Raw genomic sequence first — 19,522 nt, forward strand, 5'->3', positions numbered from 1 at the left:
TTTTTGTTTTTTTCAGAAGAAAAGTTAAAGAACTGAAAGTCAGCATCTATACTGTCCTTATAATCCACACTAGTCCTTACTGATTTCTTGTGAGCCACCTCTGGAATAAATCTAATTGAGGAGCAGCAGGGTCTCTCCAAGGTTGATATACATTAAAAACAAAATCAACCTGAAAAAGCCAGACATTATGATTTACAATTTTATGTAAAACATGAAGGTAAAACTTACACGTGCACCTGTCTTACTGCCCCAATTCAACTGTAAGCCCCTGAAAATGAAGTCATACATAATACTTCTTGCAGCGTCCCACAGGCCTCAGCAGAAATATGGGTCATCCCTGGGAAGGGTTCGAGGCCGGGTTAATATCCTGCTGTGAACTTGGCCTTCCCTCAACTTTTTATCCATGTGGAATCACATTAGATTGGTCATTCAGGGCAGACAAGAAAAGGAAAAGAAGTCACAAAATGACAGCATGACGCACGACCATGAAAATGTACAGCGGCCCTCCCAGCCTCTGAGCTAGGTGATAGATATTTGTATTGATTCCACATCTAAATGTCCAGTCTCTTTAGCACACCTAGAAAACCCCCTAGCAGATCCTACACCTTCTTTTTTGCTGCTTCTGCAATTCCTCTGTGAGGTTAAGTCAGTTCCACAATAGTGAAAGGGCTGGGAAGAGGGAGGAAGCAGGCTACAATCCACCAATATAGACAAACTTGAAATCATGGGTTGAAGAAAATTTACACTTGAAAAGTCCTTGGAAATGATGCAGCAAGCCTCCTGATTTCACAGGCAAGTGAACGAAGACAGCAAGTCAAGAATTGATTTGCTCATCGTTACACAATCAACTAGTGCCAGGGCGAGAACTTAAGCCCTGGTTCCTGGCTCCCAATCCTCTGCTCTGTTGACTTTCCTAGGCTGTCCCTTTACAAAGTGAGTAAGGGAAGAGACTACACACTCCTGTGCAGTGCTGGGAAGAGTCAAGGTGCTGACCAAGGGCGGGGTGGTAAGCACAGTGTAGACCTGGAAGCCTAGTGCAGGCTTGTCAAGGAAGCTCCACAAGTTGGTCCAGTCTGACTCTCTTAGGGCCATGATTTTCCCTGCACATGGAAAGTCAGGTCAAAGGCCATTCAACTGGTCACTGAAATTTCAAACAGGTGGTTGTGATTATGTGACCTTGGCTTTATTAGCAACTCTAAGGATGCAGTAAGCTACCAAGAAAACCTAAGAATCCAAATTTTGATAAATTAGAGCCCTCCCATTTTCATATAAACAAATCTAGAGTGAAATGAGTAGTTTTCAAATTCCAGCCTTCTCATATTAATCAGAAAAAGACATTTATGACACCAACACACACAGATAATTAGTCTTCTTTACAGCCTGATAGCAAGAAAAGAAACAAAGAGGACCATGAGTTTCATATGAGTTACTCATGTGAAAATCTGAAATTAATAACTTCATGGACCTGAAAAAGCAAGAGCTGTATAGATTATTCAGAGGAAAAGAAAGATTTCTTTCCTTAAGCTTCAAATATTTAAATCTTTTCATTATGAAATTCTGTCCAATTTAAATCTATTTCAGGTTGTCCCAGAATAGCCTTCCTTGGTAACCCATGCCAATCCTTTGTGAGTCTTACTCTAAAAAATGTCCTTCTATTAGCTAACATATTTCTCAAGCTAGTTCATGGCCAACACTCCTCTCTCTTGAGAAGTGGACTAATGGTAGGTCCTCACTCTCCTTAATGGTGTTTTTTTCTCAGGAGTGTGGTGCCTTGAACCATCAGCCTTCTGGTGAACTGGGCCTGGAGCACCTGCAAGCCAAGCCTACAGCCACAGAGTTGGCTGGCACAAGCTGCTGCTGTGACTGTGGCAGGCTGCTGTGACTTGGGATGGGGATCTTAGAACCTCCAAGATGAAGCCATTGTCAGCACCTGCCTGATCTTGAAAGATCTTGGCCAGCCACGTGTTCTCCTGTTTTTCCAGCAGGGTCAGCTTTCATGAATGATCTTGTAATTTTGTTTATCTTCTGGCGCCACAGCTGTCAAACTTTGCAGCATGAATCCATTCATGTTGAAAGATCCACAACACACCCAGTAAAGTTGGCATTGACCTTGAATCAATCTTCACTTGTGAACTTCATATCTTGATATCCAATTACAGCATACTCACCCATCAAATCTTTCTGGGGTCCACTCAGAATCATGCAGTGAAAAGTCAGTTTGTGCAAATCATGTTCTCCTTCCACAATGGTGTCCTTTGGTGGAGAAGAAAGAGCTATATCTTGAATGGAAGGAGGTGGTTCTTTTAGCTAATGGAATTTTCATAACTTCAAGAGAAGTCTGATTATTTTGGAACTGAGACTAAACTCTTTAAATAGTAGACTTTAAGTTCTTGCAGAAGCTTGTACTTATGTTCATTTTTGATAAGCAGTTTTGTTGTATGTTGAATCTCAGCCATGATAGATGACCTTCCTTGTGTTTTTCTTCCCCAGATTACATCAATGTTAGGCACTTACTATGTGTGAGTCCTTTTGCTTAGAGTTTTCAAAACAAGAGTATATCCTTTTGGATCACATTGTTCATCTTTATTAGTGCTGTGTTTTTAATGCTTTGTCCCTCAAAGGGACAAAGAACACAGGTGGGGAAGAGTGGGGCTTGAAAAGGGAGGCAGTGCAGGATGACCCTAAATACATCATTCTCAAAGGAAAAGCTGTAAACCACAATGTCTTCATTCCTCCCTAGAATAGCCCATGCTTTTATTGTCCTGTTTTGATTCTAGTAATTTTGCCCTGTTGCATCTCAGCAATAGGGAGTTTCATAGGTAAAGCAGCACTGTCGTTAATTGCCAGAAGTCTATTCTCTTTCAAGTTTCAAAAGAGTGCCTTGGTGAAGTTGTGTGTGTACACGCTGTCAGAAGCCATCAGATTTTCAAATTTGGTTCTGTTGCCAGGTATCCCAGAGTGTGCTGTTTTCTCCAACTGACATTTTGAGTATCAAAGGCTGATTTTTGTTCAAAGATCCTGATGAAACCATTGACACTGAGCCCCTTCTATGCACCCTGAAAGTATTCTTAGCTGCCTCTACATTGCATAGAAATAAATGTTGGCGGTTTTGCAGTCCTATTCAAACTGCCATTGACCACATGATGTCTTGTCTTGTCATTTAGTTTTGGCATGGCTATCCTCCATCTCCAACTAGATTCAGGAGATGAATTCACCTTTCTAACTCCAGAGAAGATAGTCTAGTTCTACCTACTTTAACACTTAGTCCCACCTCAGAGCTCAGGTTTTTCTTGAAGGTCAAGATGCAGTTAAACAAAGAGTCTTCCAGAATTGGGTTGCTTTGTTCTCTCAAAAATCACATATCTAAATCTCAAATCTTAAACCTCCAGAAACTCCCTCTTCAGAAAACATTTCAAAGACCCAGAATATTACTATAGTTAGGAAGAAGCTAAATATTCAGCTGGTCCATCACCCTCATCTTTTAGACACTGAAGTCTTTCTAAAAGGAACTTGAATAACATCTCCACTTCCAGAGAGAGTGCTTGGAAATGGTTATTCACCTTTGATGAACTTAACTACTTTGGCAAAAATGTGTCAGTGAAAAAAATTCTAGGCCTTTTTCCATGCCCTGAGGGATAGTTTCAAGACTTCATTGGATCAAAACAACAATAAATAAAACTCATTACTTGTAAGGATGTATTGTTCTTCCAAGGATCTCAAAGTGGAATGTTATTAAGAGAGAATTTTTTTTTCTGTGCTTTTAATCTGGGAGTTAACAACATCTCTACCATGATCGGAGGGGAACAAACAAACATGCCTACAATGTGCCTAGTTCTGTACAGTGGGCCAAACACATCTTCACTAAGAATTGTTTTTCTTGTAAACTTGGGTATTTGATGAACCTGTCAACCAACATTGAAATTCCTCCCTTTTCAGTTGAATATAATGGATGAAAACAAGTAGACTGATTAACTAAATAGCTAACTAATGGGCTTCAGGACTGACTCTTATTGAAAGAATTCAGGACACAGTTCCTACATGTGAAATTGAACTCCACAGTTCCATAATGGGAGTCAAGTGTAATTTTTAAAAAACTTCTAAGTATGATAATATGAGGGTAGTTTTAGGATATATTCTGCTTAACAACAATATAAATTGACATATGTTTTGGAAAACAATTTAGAAGTAGATATCAAGAGCCCTAAAAAATTCAGGCAACTTGATTCAGCAATTTCACTTTCTGAGAATCCTATCTTAGGAAATTAAGCAAACTTTGAACAAAGTTTTAAGCCCAAAGATATTCTTGGCAGCATAATTAATAGTAGGCAGAAGTTAGAAACAATCTCAATGTCCACTAAAAGAAGAAAGCTAACAAATTATGGTACAAATGTTCAGTGGTCAGCACTAAACGTGATGTTTATAAGATTTTTAATGACATGTAAAAATATTTCTGATGAAACATTAAGTAAAAAGATTACGGGCTGGGCGTGGTGGCTCACGCCTGTAATCCCAGCACTTTGGGAGGCTGAGGCAGACGGATCACGAGGTCAGGAGTTCGAGACCAGCCTCGCCAACATAGTGAAACCCCGTCTCTACTAAAAATACAAAAATTTAGCCAAGCATGGTGGTGCACACCTGTAATCCCAGGTACTCAGGAGGCTGAGGCAGGAGAATCACTTGAACCCAGGAGGCGGAGGTTGCAGTGAGCCAAGATCACACTATTGCACTCCAGCCTGGGAGACAGTGCAAGACTCCATCACCAAAAAAAAAAAAAAAAACAGAATTAGGATGTAAAAATTGTGTATGTGTAACATCCAAATGTTGCATGTCCACATAAAGATACTCGAAGGGAATAAATATAATGCACAATAAACAATATTTATCTTTGGTATCATTCCTTTAGTATCTATTTTTACATTTTTCTATGTTTGTAAAATATCCTCTTCATCAGAGTATACTACTCCTGTGGGGAAAAAAAATAACTTTAGGTTAAATGATCAAAGAAAATAGTAAGCTTCAATGATAAAAATACACAAAGATAAGTCACAGCTATTACTTCTTTTTGATTCTGCATTTATTTTAGTGAATGGAAAATAAATGTATGAGTGAAAGAACATGTGTGCTTAATTTTCAGAATTCACTTGAAGCTGTCCCCGGCGGATTATAGAAGTTGTCAACAAATAGGGCATTTTTCACATACAGTGATGGCAACTACCTACATGCCTAGAATAGTCAATCTGACTGTCCAACATCAGAAGGAGACCATGCTGTCCACCTTAGCCAATGAGCCACAGCATTAACAAGAAAGTTATTGCTTTAGTTCAGTAAAATTTGACAACATCCACTGTGCATACTCAGTGCGCTAGCTGCTACTGAGACTACAGAAGTGAGTAAACACTCACTTTTCACAGATGAGATTCTAGCCCTTAAGGAATATTGATTTTGTAGCTGAGACAGACCTACATGTGCAACCATAATTCAACATAGGTGTGCTAAGGATGCTGGTGAAGGGACTGGGGAAATGATGTGGGAGTGCAGAAAAGTTAGCAATGAAATCAGACACCCTTAGAGGGGGTGTTTTTTGTTTGTGTCTAGATATGTAGACAAAAACAGTTCACTTTGGTGGGTGCAGTGGCTCACACCTGTAATCCCAGCACTTTGGGAGGCTGAGGCGGGTGGATCACTTGAGGTCAGGAGTTTGAGACGAGCCTGGCCAATGTGGAGAAACCCCATCTCTACAGGTGGATCACTTGAGGTCAGGAGTTCGAGACCAACCTGGCTAACATGGAGAAACTCTGTCTCTACTAAAAATACAAAAATTAGCTGGGTGTGGAGGTGCTTGCCTATAATCCCAGCTACTCGGGTGGCTGAGGTTGCAGTAAGCTGAGATCACGCCACTGCACTCCAGCCTGGGTGACAGAGCGAGACTCTGCCAAAAAAAAAAAAAAAAATTCATTTTATGCAGGGAAATATTTTTGTCTAATCCATGGAAACTGTAATATTCTGCACTCATGAGACTATTTTTCTTTTACAGTGTTCTATGATATATTTATGACATCTTTCTAGGTTCTAAAAAATGTACTTTACCTAAATATTTACATATATCCTCTTTAGATTTCGTTTAATAAGAATGAGAACCTATCTCATCATCATTACTTAATGTTTCACCACTTCAGGAACAAGGAGACTAAGACAAGGGTTCTGCTAAGTCATTTTTTCTTTTGCTGCTGTATTCCTATCTGGAATGTGGAGATGGCAATAGTTTCTGAGCCAGGACTGGAGCCCTGGTTCATTTGGACACTTTTTGTTCAGGAAAGTTCCTACTGAAGATGTTAGTCTATAAAACATATAAAGGAACTATGGAGTCTTGATTTTTTAAAAAAAATTACAGGTTGGCTCTGTGAGGAGAAACCAGAAGGCTATTCCAACCAATTCTTCCCCAACCTTGAAACCCTGACACTCTGTTCCTGGACAGTCTTTAGCCTTGGGAATAATGAAGGTGTTTCAGGAGTGCTGGTTTTTATCTTTCTAGGGAGCAGGGGAAGAATGATGATAGCTGTCAAAAACTCAGAGTATCACACTGACTTGCCTTCTTTTCTCACTTGCTCCCTCCTTCCCCATTAAGTAATTTTTAGGGTAGGCACAAAGGAAATGAAAGACTCCAGTCTCTTAAGGAATTGGCATTGTAATAAGAGAAATCTAAATTTGTGTAACGAAGCCTTATAGTAAACTTGTATCCATATGCATCATAGGACATGGTGTTCTCAGATGCTCAAGTGTTGAATATTTGTGAATAGGGCTAGTGAGAGTTAATCCATGGAGACTTTTGAAAGAGAAGAAAGATCTGAGTTTGAGCAGAGGCAAAACATCATGTTTATATTGAGTGGAAGTTAAAAATGCTTTATTCAAGTTTGATTCAAAATCAGATTCTAATGGTCTAGCCTTGGTTTTAAGCTAAGCCAAATTTTGTTATTTTAATGATGCATTTTAGGAAATAGGGAGAAAATGGAGTAAAATGAGGTCTTTGGTCAGTATAAACACAAGTAAGATTGTGATGCTTGAACATGGTTCACTAAGTCAAAATCTGCCCTAAATATTTTAATTCTCTGAGTGTTTGAGTATCTGGGTGGTCTGAGCTCATAAAATAGCCTCTGTGAAGGCACAGTCTCTCTTTCGTTTCTCAGGACTCTGAGCAGTTGCTCACCAGCCATGTTGTCTGAATGACATAATTGCCAGATAAACCTTAGTGATACTGCAGAGTAATTACTTTAAAACAGTTCAATTACTTTTAGTCTCATGTCTAGTTAAAATCATGCCCTTAGAAAGGTCATGTGAAAGACTCCAAAGAACTTAGTAGAGTATTTGATGAAGCCACAGTTCTCAGAAAGCCATCAAGCCATAGGAGCTGAAGCTACTCTCTCCTTCCTCCAGACCTTATCTTTAGGTGGGGCTTCATTTGCCAAAGCACCGCTACCTGGTCAGCCCAGGAGCTAATAGCATTGTGGAAGGAGGTTTAATGAACAGAAAGCCCCACTGAGCCAAGCATGAGCCTGCATTGTGCATGTAGAAGCAATCACACTTGAGCATCACTCTAAATGAGAGAGGGCCAGAGATTTTCCCATCCCGCCAGGGAACCAGCATGGGTGTCACCCTCTGTAACAGCTTCATATGAGCTTTACTTCTGGCCCAGGATCCCCCTCCCTGCCTTCTTCCTTCACCTGTGGCCTTTCCTTATCACACCTTCCATCTGGGCAAGGAAAGCATGTCCATTCTCCTCCATGGCTATTTGATCTTTCTCTCCAGTTTCTTCCATTCTCACTGCAATTAAGACTGCTCTTTTCTATGATGAGTTACCCTTGCAAGCCCGAAGTCCTGCTTTCTATTCTCTTGAGAAAGATAAGTGCTTGATGTCCTATAGGGCTCTCTTCCCCAGAAAAATTCCGTTATCTCAATGAGGACTGGAAGGCAAAATTATGAGTCCCTAATAGTCCCTATAAGTTGCCCTTTCATAAGATATGGGATAAGGTGATAAGCACATAGAAGCACACAGTTTGCAAAAACGTTTTGGATGCTATCAGAAGAAACTATCAAAGAACAGGAATCACTTATAGACATAGGTTTTCAACATTTTAAAATTACATTTTTAATGGTTAAGTCTAAAGTGAGCTTTTAATATTTTCTAGACTTCCAGTAAAACCATTTAAACCCAATTAATATCTCAAAGAAAAACAGTTAATAAAATAAGAATAATTCTATTCCAATTTCTATAGAAAAAAACTAATCACTGACTTAAATAACACTTTATTACCGATATAAGTAGGGAAAAACCATCGTTTGAACCTGAGTACCTAGTGTGAAATTATCATCAATAAAATTATACCCAGCTCTTCTCATATTCAGGGAATTGTGTTAGAAGTAGAAATGAATTCAGATATAGGTAGAAATTCACACCCTAATATTTACTTGAGAAACTAGTGATTGTAATAAAGCTTGATTATCAAATGCTTAACTTTAGCAAAAGAAATACAAATGAGACTGGTTTGTCAGTTTGGTAGTGGCTAGTGCAGAATTTGTTCAGAAGGGAATATGGATTTACATGGGTGTGACTCCTTTCTTCTGTGCATTCCCTTGATATTTAGTTCTAAACAATAATGATTTTTCTAGCATAGTCATCTATTTCCAAAATTATGAGGAATCACAAAATTATACAACTAATATGGTTCTCCCAATGTCTAGTTAGTAATTCTACCATGAGGAACTGATTATAAGGAAGCTGTAATCACCATGCAGTACCAATCTTTTAATTCTCCCTATCTCATCTGGAGAAGCTAAAGAGGTAGCAAATACTCCTGGTTTGGATTCCTTCTGATGTCTCCTTTATGCACTTTCCAGAGTTACCTCTGGCTCTCTTATCTCCTGGGGACTTATCTATGGAATTTCAACTTATGTCTTTTCAAGACTCTTGTGCAGATTTTCTTCCTGAGGCAATTTCTCAATTATGTGTTGGGCTTCCTGATTTATTATGAAATCTAAAACCTTAGCAAAGATGAAGGACCCAACTTTGATTCCCTTTATCTCTGCATCATCATTTTCCTCGCCCTCTATTTCCTTCTCTGGAAACAATGACTCCTGTTCTCCATGTTCTTCAAGATTCTCTCTCCCCGGAACATCTGCGGGACTATAACACTGTACCCCCACCATGGTACTTTCCGTAGCCTAAATCTAAAAACAGTGAACACAACCCCAAACCATCAGCCTGCGACTTCAGGCCTACTTATTCATATAATGGAGGCATCTTGACCAGCACGCCCTGAATGGCAGCCTGACATGGGCCTTTTGACCAATGTGCTAGTTCACTCTGTTTAGTCTTTCCTATGTGGAACATTGCTTCCAAGTGGCATTCCAACTCAGATATTCCAGCTCCAAATCACTTGCCTTGACTACCTTTTAATACTCAATTTCATCATCTCTTGATTCTTGCAACGCTCATCTTTTCTACCTATGCTCTGTTCCCATCCTCTGTCTACTGTCTAGAATTGATGCACAGCACCATCTTCCTGGGTGCCACATTGGTTCAGCCTGTCAATTAGGCTGGTTCTTCCATAGCCATGGTGCTTAAGTAATGCCTGTCTTGCATCTCCTGGTAGCTTAAGATCTTATTAGGTCAGTGCCATCTTCTGCACCCAACAGATTTCTTCCTGACCACGTAAATGAAACTCAGAGTAAAAGATTATGAACTTATAAAAGAACAGCTGGGGCTCTCTTCTTTAGCGCAATCAGGATCAGGTAATTGGTCAGTTAATTAAAACTCAGTGGGAGCTGAAGTACTGAACCCACCAGAGAGCAGTCTTCTTGCCACAAGCAAGAAGGTGAGAGATAGAAGGTGAGTGATAGTACCCTGTGCATGGGGTACTACCAGTTAAGCTGGTGAGTTGGTAAAGTGGAAATCAGTTAATAAAGCCTCTATTCTAATCCTCAGTTTCTTTATAACACTCAGCAAAATTTACCGTCTAGCCTAAAACAGAAAAGAAACAAAGTAAGATTTATGTTAAGCAGTAAACTTAACCTTGTGACATTCCCTAGTTCAGGGAAGTGGCCTCTTCAGAAGCTGTATTCCACTCGTTCATGACCCAGAACACCTTATAAAAATTATCAGTGCCCTTGGCTGAGGCTTTTTGTGAAATGCAGAAGATGTTAAGCACAAAAACTCAAATTGAAATCCCAAAGCAGATGGAACATGAATAATAGAAATCATAGTCTACTAATAATTCAATAATAGCATCTTATGATTGGACCAATTCAGAGTGATAATTGCAACTTGGTACATTATTCGTTCATCTATTTGAAATCTTGGAAGGAACTCTACATGGCACAGTAAGGAGGCTTTGAGAGCCTAAAGCTGTTTCTGTTGTTGTTTGAATGGTGCCAGCCACAGCATGTTTAAACACCACTGCTGCTAGCTGGGTGCCAATGTGGTTTCACCAGCAAGTGTGGGCAAGGATATTTTTTTTAAAACTGAAAAGGATTGCTTCCAAAGCATGAAATCAACTGCTAAATCTATCTACTTTTTAAAAGCATCCTCTATTTATACTTAGTGAATCTGTGCAAAAATCTTGTCACAAACACACTTAACTCCATGGCCTTAGTGAGAAACCTCTGTTGGGGGTGCTCAGACCTATAATCAAAGCATTAAGTGATCTCTCCACACCCCTTCCTCCATTCATCGACAGCCCTAGCCAGTCAAAAAATGGATCTTCAGGATCATATCTAGATGAATCCAGGGCCCTGACAGGAGACCTATGTAAAGGTAGACCACTTAGGGATAATCACCAACAGTTTGAAGGGCATTTGTTATTAACGGATTTTCTTTTTGGGTTTTGTGTTTTAGCAAAAAGAAAGAAAGATAGAGAAGAAAGAGAGTAGGTTTAGAGATGCAGACTGCCAAATTCATAAGTATTTGTATGATTATAAATACTAAAATGTACACATAAATTGTCCACATGGATCTGCTACTTTCTTCTTAGCCCATAACTGGATTATTTCTCGAGTGAGGACATTGCATTCTCATTCTTTGCTCACATGATTTAGCTTTCATCAGACTTTGTATAATGTCCTACACACTATAGCATAGTGAATAAGAGCAAGGGCCCTGGAGAAGACTGACTGAGTTTGAATCCCAACCCCCAATCTCCTTGAGCACACCCCATAACATTTCTGTGCCTCACATTCATCAGTTGAATGTATTAGGTTGGTGCCAAAGTGATTGCAGTTTTTGCCACTGAAAGTGGCAATCACTTTGGCACCAACCTAATAAATCACTTAGAGGAGATGACTGGTGCCTAGTAAATACTTAATAAACATTGGCAATTACTGTTAACTAACTGCAACTTGGCTAACTTGGCTACACTATGTGTGTGAGTGACAAAACGGTCCGCTGATTTTGAGAAAAAAGGACCCTAGAATGGAAATGGAAATGCGGTTTCCAGTTAGTAAAATGGTATTAGAGTATAGATAATATGGAGCCATCAAAATTATTTCTCCAAGATAATGTATAGTGTAGATGTGGCATACTAATGACGACAGGAGAGAGCCTGTGGATCCATAGGTGTCTTTGTCACCAAGTGGAAAATATCTTGAAGTAGAAATCAAAACACCTAAACTGTAGTCTAGTTCTTTCCTTAACTAGCTATGTGATTTTGGTATAATCATTTTACCTCTCTGGACTTCTGGACCTCAATGTTTTCATACACAAAGTGAGCGGGTTGATCTAGCAGTGCTATCCAATAGGATTTTCTGTTGTGATGAAAATGTTCTGTCTCTGCACTGTTTGGTATGGCAGCCACTAGCCACATGGGGATATATTGAGCACTTCAAGTGTGATGAGTACAACTGAGGAACTGCGTTTTTAATTTTATTTTTATTTTTAACTAATTTAGGTGTAAGCTTACATAGGCACATATAACAAGTGGCTACTATATCGGGACAGCACAGACAGTATTTTCTAAGATCTTTTCTGATTTTAGCATTCTGTGCTTGACAGAACCTCTCTAGGAAAACCAGTATTGTTACAATGGTTCTTAAGACCTTATCTGATCTTTAGGGTCTGTGTACTTTGGAAGACAACTAAAAGCAAATTTGTAGAGACCCTTAAGAAGAACATGGATCTTGAGAAACTAGGAGTGTGCTGCCTAGAGGCTGATGAGTACCCTAATGACCTTCAGTGGTATTTTCTAAGTCTTTACATGAATCAGGTTTGAACTATCTCAACTTCGGAAAAATAATAGCTAATAAAAACTGACATTTTTTGAGTACTTACTCTAGATTAACAGACTTATTTCACAAAACCCAAATAACATAGGCATATTATTATTCTTGATTTACGGATGAAGAAAGTGAGGAAACGAAATGTTAAATAACTTGTCTCTGGCCATCCAGCTAGAAAGTGGATAGCCAGGATATGAACCTAGACAATGAGCTCCAGATCTTCTTTTGTAAAAATCTTAATGAATAATATCACACATATAGAGCAGTGTTCAAGTAAAAAATGTGCAGATTAATTACTTTTCATTAAGTAAACATGCCCATACCATTTCCAGAATATTACCAGCATCCCAGAAGCCCTCATTAGGACCCTATTCAGTCACTGCTCACCCCATCCCTACTAAGGATAACCACTATGCTGATTGCTAACACCATAGGTTAGAAGAACTTATACTTTAACCACTATGTTGTAGATCCCTGAAGACAGTATTAGAAGATCACATTCTTATAATCAAGAGAAGAAACAAACACGTTTGGTGGTCTCAAATAAATCAGTAGTAAAAACAGGCAATCCATAGACTAGAGAACTACCTATTGATTTGATACATATTCATTGAGCATCTACTATGTAACAAGCATTGTGCTAAGCACTATGTATTCAACACTGATTGAAACAGACAGAGCTCCTCCTCTATAAAGGTTTTAAGACTTGGTCCAGTTTATCAACTAATAGGTGGCTTAGAGAGTAGAAGAAGACTACTCAGTGATCTTGGTGGTGGCTGACAGCCATAATAGTGGTGGTCAATAGCCTTAGTTATGGTGCCAACAGTAGTGCTGGCACTCCAGAGAAGAGTTGCCCTGGCTCTGGTCTCTAGAATTTTAGCAGAATGTCCTTTGAGTCTCCTGGAATTTTGGAAAGGTGACAATTAGAGCTAACTGCATGACATTCCACTAAAAACAATTTTATAAACAATTTCTGAATACTGTCTTTATAAGCAATAACTTAGGAAAAGTCTACAAGCTTAATGTAACCAGAGAGATTACAACATGAGACGGAAGATGTGGGGATATTGCATGAATAGGAAAAAAATTAAAAAGACCACCAGGGAACTCCACCCCAGCTAATGAGGAACGATTGCTCCCTGCTGACAAGCAACTGAGCCACTCTAACTAAAATTTTCCAGAGTAATAAAGAGGCTGATGCAAGACAGTGAAGCATCCAAGGGCTATTTCCAAACAAATTCTGGGAGATACAAAAGCAAATAGACCAATGACAGTTAAAAAAAAAAAAAAAAAAAGGCTTCTATGGGCTACTGCGAATTGAGCTACTTGTATCACTGTGACCCAGTTGTGCCTTATGCCCAGGGATACTTTAGTACTGCTCTCTTGTGGTTCAGGGAGAATGTAGATGGAAGTTGAGTTTTAAATGTACCGACGTCTTGCTTTTTCCAAAGTTGACTTGATCTCTCCCTTGAAATGCATATGCTAATATGACCCCTGGGAATTGTGCAAACCTACCAACACACCACAAGGTCAGCTGTTTAGACATTGTTGGGTTTCCGTAATGCTGAAAAAATAGCATGGGAGCCCTGCAGGAACCGTGCCATCACTGTGTTTCTCTTATCTGAGCTCGGTTCTCACACTAGCTGGAGCTCTTGCATCTACTGTACAATGAAAACATACTGTGGGAACAACTGAAATTTCATCTCAGGGGAGGAGAAGGGGTGCATTTTCTCCTATTACCCAACTCCATGCTATGCAACCAGTCTCACCCATCCTTGTGTCAAATCCGCATAGCTAATGGAGCATGAGAAGCCTTAAGTGCCTCAGTCTATTTATTGTAAACAGTGAAAGGGTGTAAGCAGCAAACAGGACTTCTAATCATGGAAAGTGAGTGGAGCTGTGCAAAGGGCTTGCAGGGAAACCAAAGTCCAGAGAGCACAGCTAGTGTGTAATGAACTGCAAGGGTGGCCTCAGGTCTTTTCCTATAAATGAGCGACAGGCAGACTCCTAGGAGCTTTGCAGCACCAATGAGGAGCAGCGAGGCCTGAGTGGGGAATCTGCAAAGCTCAGGAAGTTCTGACTCTATGATGAAAAGATTGAGCAAGAGAAAAGCCCCACTTCCAAATGGAAAAGGTCTTGACATCTAAATCCTTTCCTCATTTTTTTTTCTCACCATGATTTCAGCTTGCATTCAGTGGGAGCTGGCAATCTTTCCACTCAGGTCTTTTTCCTTGACAAACACAGTGCAAAAACTGATGCTTAGGCTTTAAACTATGTGGAGCACACCCAAGGCTACTTTGTAGAAAGCGAAGGTCTGTGCAATGACCTGCTCCCTGGAGCCCTTGTAATAGTGGTTGGGAAGGTCTCAGAGCCAGCAAAATGATCGTTTCTGACTCTGTGGCTGAGGGATGGTGCTGCAAATGTGTGTTTTCTTGGGTTTCACTTCCTCCTGCCAAGATCACTCTGCCCTGCACCCTCCTCTTTTCTTCAACGGATTAGGGGCTGACCATTCATTCACTCATTCACTCAGCAAATATTTATTATTTGCTATGTGTCAGGCACTGATTTATGTGCAATGCACAAGACAGACAAAATTGCTCCCTTCATGAAGCTTACATTCTAAGAAGAGAGAAGGACAAAGACAAATAAGGAAATGCATAGTTTAATATTGGGCAGTGATGAGTGGCATGCAGAAAAATAACATAAGCTGAAGGGACAGAGAGTTATTGTTAGATAAAGTGGTCTGAGGTAATCCCTATAAGGAGATGACATTAGAACCCAGACCTAATGATGTGAGCAAGCCATGTAGACACCTGGGAGAAGAATGTCTCAGGTAATGGAAATACCACTTGCAAAGGCTAACAGGTGGGAACATGCTTGGCATTCAGGAGGAACAGCAAGACCAGTCCTCATGAGAAGCCATGGGGAAAATAATAAAAGACGATATCAGAGAAGCAGGCAAGTACCTGATCATGTGGGACTCTGGTGTGGACTTTGCATTTTATTCTAGGAGGATGGGAAGCCATTTGAGCATGGCCGAGATATCATCTCTATTGCAAAACTTTGTGACTGTCAGTGGCCCTACCCACAGAATAAGACTGAGAGCCAAAGCTCAAACTGGAGAATAGACAGCCAGAGCAGAGTACGACAAGTTGTAATGACCACAGCAATTCCAATGATCAAAGCTCAGGTATGACTGCAAGACCGGGAGCATTCTGTGATCCAATAGCCTTTTCTTTGTCTCCTCTTTTTAGAAGGGTCCAGTAGCCACTGTTAGGATGTAGAGAGACATCATATCTGTACCCAACTGGCTACAGGTCCCTCCTTGCCATGCACAGCTCTTGTTTGCCTCCCCGCTTTACTTGCCTGCTCTTCCCAAGTACACCTGAGGCTCCCGTCACAGTGAATTATACATCTTCCCCAACCGTGTTATTCCTCCCTTCCTGGAATGTGCTCATTCTTCTGCCTAGAGTGACATTTTCTGCCTTGTATGCCTGAGGAAACACCCACTCGTCCTTAAAGAGTCAGCTTAAATAGTATCTCCTCTGTGAAGGATGTACGGTATTTCTGCTGACATGTGTCACACTGCATTGAAGTATAGACAGGTGACGCTGGATAAGAATAAATAATGAAGACTTGAGTTAAAATGTAAAAAAGGTTTTCTGTTAAGGTCAAGGAGATAACACGCTCCTGTTGTAGAAGAGATAGGCCACTCTGAAGGGAATATATGCTCCTAGTGTCATTCATCAGGGAGTAGGTAACTTCTCAGGGAGGAAGAAGCACACCAGAGTGGGAAAGGGACTTTTAGGGGCTGGGAGACATTGGCTAGACACTCAGGCATGTCTGGATCAAGCTGAATTGACTCTGGCCACTGCGATTAGGCAGGAAGCTGCCCCAGGAAGCAATCATGCATCTGGGTTTGTGTGACAGTTCAGTTCCTGCTTAAAGTGAATTGGTAAAAGGAGCACAGTTTCTGCTCTCCTGAGGTGAGCATTGCAGGGAGGGGTGCTTTAGCAATGAGGAAGACACAGAGAAAGCAGAGGTGAACAGCCACCTGCAGGTGGATAATCACCCACTAAAGGACATGTGCTTCCATTGAATGAGATATGTTAAATAAAGGAGCTGCCCTGCATTGCCATCTTTGCTTGGGAAGAAGAAAGCTATTATAGCCTAATAAATGGTGATCGATTGCTTCTTATGACCAAATTTAAATTAAAACCAAAGAAGTTCCTTGAGTAAGACCAAACCTGTTGAAATTTCAAAAAGGCAGCAGCCGAAAGATCATAATTACTAGTTTGATAACTGAAAGGAACACTATGTTTTTGTTTAAAAGACACAAGTTTGAGTCCCTGGCTGTGCTGTCATTTGATTGTGTGATTGGCAATTCACTTCACCACTCTGAACCTCAATATCCTCACCTAAAAGGCAGATAATGATAGCTAACTTGCAATGTTGCTGTGAGAATTAAATGAAATGGGCCAGGCGCGGTGGCTCACGCCTGTAATCCCAGCACTTTGGGAGGCCGAGGTGGGCGGATCACAAGGTCAGGAGTTTGAGACCAGCCTGACTAACATAGTGAAACCCCATCTCTACTAAAAATACAAAAATTAGCCGGGCGTGCTGGTGTGTGCCTGTAACCCCAGCTACTCAGGAGGCTGAGGCAGGAGAATCACTGGAACCCAGAAAGTGGAGGTTGCAGTGAGCTGAGATTGAGCCACTACACTCCAGCCTAGGCAACAGAGTGAGACTCCATCAAAAAAAAAAAAAAAAAAAAAGAATTAAATGAAATGAAGTATATGAAATAACTTTATATAGAACATGACATGAATAGAAGTAATTTAATAATACATTTCTGTTATTAGAACTACAATGGAATCAGCAATATGTTTATAACTTATTTACTGTATTGTTGTTAATAAAAAATGTAGTCAAGTTCAACGCACTGAACTTTATGCAGGGATGTGCATTCTAATCAACATATGTAAAAATTGTTAAAGGGTTTTCTTTAATATCAAGCATCAGAGTTAATGCAAATGCAGAAGTCCCAGGGAGAAACATGTGAGAGTAAATCACATTTTTTATAATTTATTGTCTTTCACATTTTGCTTTCCAAATGCTGCCTCAAAATGTTGGGTTTTTAAAAATGGCCATCTAGACTTGGTAAAATCATCTAGCCAAAAGAAAAGGCCTTTTTGGGCATAACAAGATCAGAAACTATAAATATAAAGATGGATAGATTTGATGACATAAAAATTCTGAATGTCAACAGAGCAAGAACCAAGCAAATATATAAAAGCACAGTTGAAAGACAGGTTACAAACTGGGATAAAATGTAGCATATGGGAAAGAGAAAGTGTTAAATTCCTTAATTTATAAATTTTTAAATAAAAAATTATGAACAATCCAATGGAAAAAATTACATATAAAGATAATTTATCAGAGAAGAAACACAAATGACCAATAAGAATGCCTAATCTCCCCAGTGATTAAAGGAGAACAAACTAAAATAATAAGATGCTATTTTTCATTTATCAGATGGGCAAAAGTTTAAAAGAATGCTAATACTCATTGTTGGTGAGGGTGTAGGAAGTGGGCACTCTCATAAACTGTGGTGGGAATTAATTTTGGTACAACCTTTCTGGAGGGCAATTTGGCAAGACCTATAAAAATCTAAAATATGCAAACCCTTTGACCCAACAACTCCAATTTAGAAATTTATTCTAAAGAAATGAGACAAATGTGCAAGATGTCTCTACAAAGTTATTTCTCATGAAGTTGCTTATGACAGGAAATTGCAAACACTTTAAATATCCAGGGGATTAATTGCATAAGTGATAGAATGTACACACAGTGAGACATTAAAAACAATGATGTAGGCATAGTTACTGACATGAAGAGATATCCTTAATTAAAAAACAAAACAAAAATTACTATACAGTAATATATCCATCTGGTTATTGCTAGTGGGTGGGATTTGGGGTGCTAGTCTCTATAATTTTCTCAATTGGTTTATTAATGCTTTATTATAGCAAGTATATCATAATAACTACTTTTACATTAAAAGAAATAAAAGGTATTTCTAAAATAGTTTTCTTAAAGCAATATTGCTTCTCACAAAGATTGTTTTACATCACAACATTTTAAGTATGACTTCCTTTTTTCTTAGTAGATTCCAATTGAGACATATTCGAGACTATTCCAACACAATATTCTCTTGGGGAGAGCTTGATTTGTTTTCAACCTCACAGTCTGATGTGCTGACATAAAAGCTGAAACAAAAACTTAATGAATCATCCTTCCCCTAATCCTTCCCTAGGAATTTTTGCTTCTTTTTCAAATACTTTTCTGCTGCTAGGACAAATCTCAGCTCTAAATCAAATACCCTAACTGCATGGAACAGGCTTTTTGCACAAGGCTGCTGGTCTTTTCTCTAGCTTTTGCTTGCCTTTCTCTGAAGCAACCAAGGGTCCAGGCCTGGGGTTACCTTGTTCAATAACAGCAGTGTAGTTCCATTTTTAAAAAATCAGTCAATTCAGTGAAAAATCTGTTCAGTCCCACAGAGACTACTTAATATAGCAGAGAAAACAGAGGATACTGTTGAAGCATCTAGGTTCTAGAACAAGACTGCACGGATTTAAATTCCGATTTTACTTACTAGTTAACTTGCAATGTTAACTTTAGCCAATTACTTTAAGCCTCAGTTTCCCCATCTATAAAATGAGCACATAATGTCTTCTTCATAGGATTATTGTGAAGATCAAAAGAGAAATCATATGTAAAGCACTTAGCACAGTGCCTGACACTTAGTTGACTCTGAAGAATGCTAGTCATTAATATTATCATTTGTTTTAATTACCTGTTGTGTAATTATTCTAGTTTCTGTAGGTCAGGAATCTGGGGGTGGTTTAGCTGGGTGTTCTGGCTCTGGTTCACTCACAATGCTGCAATCAAGGTATCAGCTGAGACTAGTCATATCATGGGTAACTTCCAAGCTCAGTCAAGAGGTATTGGCAAGACTCAGTTCCTTTTGGGCTGCTGGACTGAGGGTCTCAGTTCCTTGCCTTGTGGGCCTCTCCACATGGCAGCTCACACCTTGGAAGCCTGCTTCATCAGAGCCAGGAGTTAAGAGCATGAAAACAAGGTAGAAATTACAGCTTTCATAACCGAATCTTGGATGTGGCTACACATCACGCTTGCTATGTCCGACTCCTTAAAAATAAGCCACTGAGCCCGGCCTACAAACAATGGGAAAGGATTA

Source organism: Pongo abelii, chromosome 4 (assembly GCF_028885655.2).
Source record: "Pongo abelii isolate AG06213 chromosome 4, NHGRI_mPonAbe1-v2.0_pri, whole genome shotgun sequence".
NCBI classification, from domain to species: domain Eukaryota; kingdom Metazoa; phylum Chordata; class Mammalia; order Primates; family Hominidae; genus Pongo; species Pongo abelii.